The sequence below is a fragment of the Neophocaena asiaeorientalis genome, unplaced genomic scaffold (assembly GCF_003031525.2).
Source record: "Neophocaena asiaeorientalis asiaeorientalis breed wild unplaced genomic scaffold, Neophocaena_asiaeorientalis_V1.1 scaffold30, whole genome shotgun sequence".
NCBI lineage: Eukaryota > Metazoa > Chordata > Mammalia > Artiodactyla > Phocoenidae > Neophocaena > Neophocaena asiaeorientalis.
Genome location: NW_020174923.1, coordinates 15,810,349 through 15,816,348, shown reverse-complemented (window position 1 = coordinate 15,816,348; position 6,000 = coordinate 15,810,349). Strand labels below are relative to the sequence as shown.

Genomic DNA, 6,000 nt, shown 5'->3' with positions numbered 1-6,000 from the left:
GTTTTTTTTTTTTTTTTTTTTTTTTTTTTTTTTTTTTGCGGTACGCGGGCCTCTCACTGTTGTGGCCTCTCCCGCTGTGGAGCACAGGCTCCGGACGCGCAGGCTCAGCAGCCACGGCTCATGGGCAAAGCCGCTCCGCGGCATGTGGGATCTTCCCGGACCGGGGCACAAACCCGCGTCCCCTGCATCGGCAGGTGGACTCTCAACCACTACGCCACCAGGGAAGCCCAGCTTTTCTATATTTTCTTTATTATTATTATTATTTGGTTGCATCAGGTCTTAGTTGCAGCATGAGGGGTCTTTGTTGAGGCGTGCAGGATCTTTCGTTGTGGTGCGGGCTCTTCACTGTGGCATACGGGCTTCTCTCTAGTTGTGCCATGTGGGGTTTTTTTCTCTCTCTAGTTGTGGCGTGAGGGCTCCAGAGTGCACGGGCTCTCTAGTTTGCAGCACATGGGCTCTCTTGTTGAGGAGCACGAGCTCAGTAGTTGTGGCACACGGGCTTAGTTGCCCCGTGGCATGTGGGATCTTAGTTCCCCGACCGGGGATCGAACACACGTCCCCTGCATTGGAAGGCAAATTCTTTACCACTGGACCACCAGGGAAGTCCCAGCTTTTCTATGTCTTTCTTTTTTCCTTCTGGGAGACGTTCTCTCTTTTGTCTTTCAATTCCCTAATATGTTTCCCAGCTGTGTCCAGTTTGCTACTTTTCATATCTATTGTGTGCTCTATTTTAGTTATTTTTATACCTAACATATTGCTTGTTTTACTAAAGTTGTTTTTCTTATTTCAACTATTTCTTTTTTAAATTTATTTATTTATTTTTGGCTGCATTGGGTCTTCGTTGCTGTGCACGGGCTTTCTCTAGTTGTGGCGAGTGGGGGCTACTCTTCGTTGCAGTGCACAGGCTTCTCATTGGGGTGGCTTCTCTTGCTGCGGAGCACAGGCTCTAAGTGCGTGGGCTTCAGTAGTTGTGGCACACGGGCTCAGTAGTTGTGGCTCGTGGGCTCCAGAGTGCAGGCTCAGCAGTTGTGGTGCTCGGGCTTAGTTGCTCCATGGCATGTGGGATCTTCCCGGACCAGGGATCGAACCCATGTTTGGCAGGCGGACCCTCAACCACTGCGCCACCAGAGAAGTCCCTCTTATTTCAACTATTATAATTTTCTGTATGTGATGTTTCTGTTTGGTTCTTCTTTATGTTTTCTTGTTCTGGTGTCGTATTGGTAATATGTTCATTTCTTTAAGCATGTTTATTAAGCTACTTTTAAAATCTTGGTCTATCTGTTGTCATCTTTCTACTTAAGGTACAATCTGTAATCAAGTGGATTGTATCCATCTGAATTAGTTGTGTTCCTCACCTGTCTTGTTATTTGGCCCATGGGCACATAGGTTGCTCTGTTCAACAATGTGTACCAGTGCCATTTAGCTCAGGGGGTGAGGGTCAGGGGTTAATGAGCCGTAAGACTGAGAACCTCAAGCACCAAAACTCCCAAGTCAGTCAGACCCAACCTCACTAAATAACTCCTCATGTCAAGGCTTCACCTTTTGCCCCCACCTCCCAAGGGAGAAGCAACCTTAGGGGAAGTACTTCTTAGATTGCAGTTCTCCTGCTATGAGAGTTTAGGGGGCGAGGAGGGGAAACAACTGTCCGAAGTTCAGTTTCCCCTCCTATTATTTATTGGATCCTCACAAGCACAGTGCGTCTTCAGTGCCCTGATTACTCTTACCAGCACCTGGATCAGCGGTTTGAGTCATGAAGGTGATGGCACATCACTGTTTGTTCTAAGATACTGGTGGAGGAAAAGACAGATGAGAACCCCAGAGATCCTCTTCTTTTTTTATCATTCCACAGCCATGCCTGGCCACCTCCTGCCGTAAACCAAAGCCACCCCTTTACCACACACCACACCAGTTCAAAACAGGGCCTCCCTTCACCCAAGGGGTATCTCACAGTTTTCTTCATTTCTTGGTGTTTTCTGTTTATAATTCTTTCGTAGTTGCCCTTGGGAGAGGGAGCAGCAGTCACACTGGTTCAGTCAAGCTTAAGGATTTTGAGTACTTGCTTTGTGCTAGACACTACTCTAAGTGTAGCATCTGTATTAACTCATTTAATCCTTACAACCACCCTGTGAGGTTATATTAGCAGCCCCATTTTACAGATGGGAAAACTGAGACAGAAAGAAGTTTAACTAGCTTGCCTAACGGACAAATCAATCAGGACTCTAACCCAGAACTCTTAACTCCTGAGTGGGCCCTCTTAACCTCTGCCCTGCGGCAGAGCCCGATTTACCCAGTGTCCTCTACAGAGACATATAAATGTAGTGTTGGCCAGGGCTTTGCCCCATGATGTCTAGCTTATGAGACACTGTCTGGAAGAGGTGGGGGGAGGTGACAAGAACAAAGCATTAACAGCCAGGCACGCTGTCAGCATCATTTGATCCCAGGCAGGCAGGACACAGGCCCTACATAGTTAGAGGTGAAGGGAGGAGGATGCGTGAGTGTGTGGAAGCCCAGCCCGAAGGAGGGCTGATGTCAGTGCTCTTCTGTGCGTTTGTCCAGATTTGACATGGGTGTAAGCTGACTGGTGTGAAATTCTGTTCTGCGTTTTCCATCTCCTGAGTGTGAGGTTCTTCCAGTGGCAGCATTCAAGTGGCTGGAGCAGCTCTGGCTGGGGACCACTCGATGCCTCCCCAGAGGCAGTAGTTAGGCTACCAGTACCTGCTACTATGCTTGCCTCTTTACACTTCTGCCTCTTCCTTCTGTCTCTCTTCCTTTCCTTTGCTCTGATTGGTCAACCCTACCATAGGTCCTGTGAAGTATACTCCAGGTGGATGAAATTGCAAGGTGAAAGTCAGTGGCCGTGAAGCAGAATGAGGACCAGAAGAAAGCGAAAACTCTGACTCCCGTTCTTGGGGGTCTCATGAACTGTGGGCATCATGGGTTTTAGTATAACAAGGCTAGTGTCAGGTATCTTGATTCTCGACACAGCTCCTTCTGGGAAACCACAGCTCCCCTCTAGTAGCTTCTGAAGTGCCAGCCACTTTTTTAGCTGGGGCTGCTTAAAGAGAATCAGAAACTGATTTGAGGAGCATCTCCTCCCCCACTGAGGTTTCAGGCAGCCAGGTTCCTCATCTGAGTGTCGCTGACAGGCAGGCTGCTGGGCCCCAGGGACCAGTTACATGCTTTCTGAGCCACAAATATTTCACACTGTGGGTACCCAGCTGCTGCCCATCCCCTCCCCCATTCCCTTCCACCTCTTTCTCCTTCCTAAACCCACACCTTACAATCAAGTTAGCCACGGCCAGCCTCCTCATCCCTCCCTCTTGTGGGTCCCTCTCCTGGTGTTCCTTCCAGGAAACCTGAGACACCAGAGCACACCTCTAGCTTCCTCTGGCTCAGAAAACACAGTGAAATTGACAGCTATGATTGTTTCCTATATGCCAGAGATGGTCTGTGGTGTCTAACTCACATTACTTCATACAAATCTCACAACAACTTGAGAAGGACATGTGTGCTCTTAAAGGTCCTGAGGGTCCTGCACCCAAGACTTAGACATGGCAAAACCAGGATTCAGACCTATGCTTGTCTGCCTCTGAAGTCCACACTCTTTCCACGTTTTCAGATCCTCCAGCCCCATTCTGCGCTCCCAGTTTTCTAACCTCAGAGCTCTGCTCCCGAGCAGTCTGGATATTTTGTTTCGCTTTAGAATTAAAAAAAAAAAAAAAAAAAAAAAAAAAGAGGAGAAAGAAGAAAGAAAGAAAAAGAAAAGAAAGGAAAAGACAGAGTTACAGCTGCCTGTCTTTTGGGGATCATATTTCCTCATAGAATGATTAGAATACCTTGTTTTTCTATTCAACATCTCATGCACTGGTTGTTTTTGAACTTTTAAATCATGGAACTATTTCCTACAAAATGACCATGAGACCTCCAGTATATAAAACACCTAGGAGTGGTGCTGTTTGAAGTGGCAGGGGATGGGAGAGCCCCAAGACCTGGCCCCTCTGTGTCCCTGACAGCCAGAAGCAAGCTAAGGAAGCCTCAAGCGTCTGTTGAACACATTGAAAGCTCCTGACTATCTCTCACTTTAGAGATGAGGAAGCTGGGGCCCAGAGAGCGGAAGCGGCTTGACATTCAGGACTAGTAGTGTCTGGCTCTTGCAGCTTCTGGCCTGCAGCTCTCTACAGTGTGGGTATCTCTGCACCTAGTCCAGGAAGGGGATGCGGGTGGGGGTAGAGAAAGAGGAGAGGCTGGGCTTCCTCTTTCCTCCTTCCTCATCACCAACAAACTGAGCTCCCAAGCCCCTTGGGGAAAGAGGTAGTCAGGGAGAGAACAGCCGGGGAATACTGAAGGGTGCAAGCAGAGGCACGCGGGAGCGCGGAACGAGGAGTCGGAAGGAAGAGAAGGCTGGAGAGGGGAAGGGGGGAGGGGAAAAGAGCGAAGGAGCTGCCGGACCAGCCCAGGACCGGGACTGGCCTAGGGTTTGCTTCCCGGTCTTGCTCTAGGGTCCCCTTGGGCAAGACCTGCCCCCCTTTCCTGCCTCAGTTTTCTTTGAAGGCTTCTCTGCTCGCTGGCGGTGAGAGCACGTGCAGGGTACAGGAGGGGCAGGGTGGTGTAGGAGCACCGCACACGAGCAGCCGGGCTTAGCTGGCACAGCTCCGCCTGTGAAGAACTGAATGTCGCTGTAGCTCCGAAGTCTCCTGGGCCTTAGATTCCTCACCTGTCACACCAGACGGGATGAGACGATCTCTAAGGGCCCTTTTGGCTCTGCAAGATGTGGGACCTGGAGCCTGTGCTTAGGGAACCCAGAGAATGGGCAGATGTGGGCTCCAGGGCACCAGGCGTTATGTGATCTAGCAATCTTGTTTTCTTTGTTTGTTTGTTTTTAATGTATATTTTTAAGTCTTTATTGACTTTGTTACAATATTGCTTCTGTTTTATGTTTTGTTTTTTTGGCTGCGAGGCATGTGGGATCTTAGTTCGCCCACCAGGGATGGAACCCTGCACTCCCTGCATTGGAAGGTGAAGTCTTAACCACTGGACAGCCAGGGAAGTCCCTAGCAATCTTGTTTTATGGGAGAGGAAACTGAACCTAGAAAGGCAAAGTGACTTTTCTGCTTCTCTCCGCTTTATTTCTCTTCATCCTCTGAAATGTAGAGACATACAATTCAGTTCAAAGCAATTCTGTGCAGTGGATAAGCTTTTTGTTGTTTTTCTGAACATTTTTTTTTGACTTTCAACTTTTTTTTTTTTTAAATAAAAACAGTACATGCTCGTTGTAAAGACTTCCGTTAATACAGGAAGTGAAAAAAGTAAAAACTGCAAATTGCTGTCATCCTCCTGTCCTTACCCTTTGAGTCCTTAGGGGTGTCTCCTGTTAACATTTTAGTGGTATTCATCCTGACCTATCTGATGAACCCACAAATATATATGTCCCCCTCCACAGGATTATAATATCAATGATTCAGGCACAAACTTTAGAATCAGACATACCTAGGTTCTAATCCCAGTTTATAGCTAATTAGCTGAGTGGTCTTGTTACTTGACCAGTTTTAGTCTCAATCTCCTCATGTGTAAAATGGGAGTAATAATATCTACCTGATAGGACTGCAGTGAAGATTTAAGGAGATTTTGTATGAATGGCACTCAACTACCAGTGCCCGATACACAGTAAGTACTACACACACACACACACACACACAGGGGGCACAGAATGAGTTAGAGGTACAGAATATATAAATGAGACCCAAGTTTCCTTACCTTCAGTCTCATCGACTTTCAGCCAACCTCTCTGCTTCTCACCCTGGCTCCACGGCACAAGTTATGTGCTCAGTATTTGTTGAATGAATGATTGAAGTTGTGGGGTGGACCCAGGGATTTGAGGTCTGTGGAGTTCCCGGGGAGCCTGCTCTGGGAGATTCAGGGTTTTACCCGGTGGATTGGGAGGGTGTGGGGCAGTGTGAGTTGGCCGCACCAGCTGTTGCTTCAGGGCGCCAGGCCGGAGAG

At 48.1% G+C, this 6,000-nt stretch overlaps 1 protein-coding gene across 3 annotated transcripts in view; it reads left to right on the top strand.

Moving 5' to 3' along the window:
* MYL4 (myosin light chain 4) overlaps positions 1-6,000 on the top strand; it is a 29,970-nt gene that overhangs the window by 12,095 nt on the left and 11,875 nt on the right. For 2 of the 3 annotated variants that reach the window (XM_024760816.1, XM_024760818.1), the window contains exon 1: positions 4,323-5,664. The exons of the other annotated variant lie outside the window; for it this stretch is intronic. The gene's annotated coding sequence lies outside the window, so the exon portion shown is untranslated. Of the gene's footprint in view, positions 1-4,322; positions 5,665-6,000 lie in introns of those variants that run through there. 3 annotated transcript variants of the gene reach the window in all.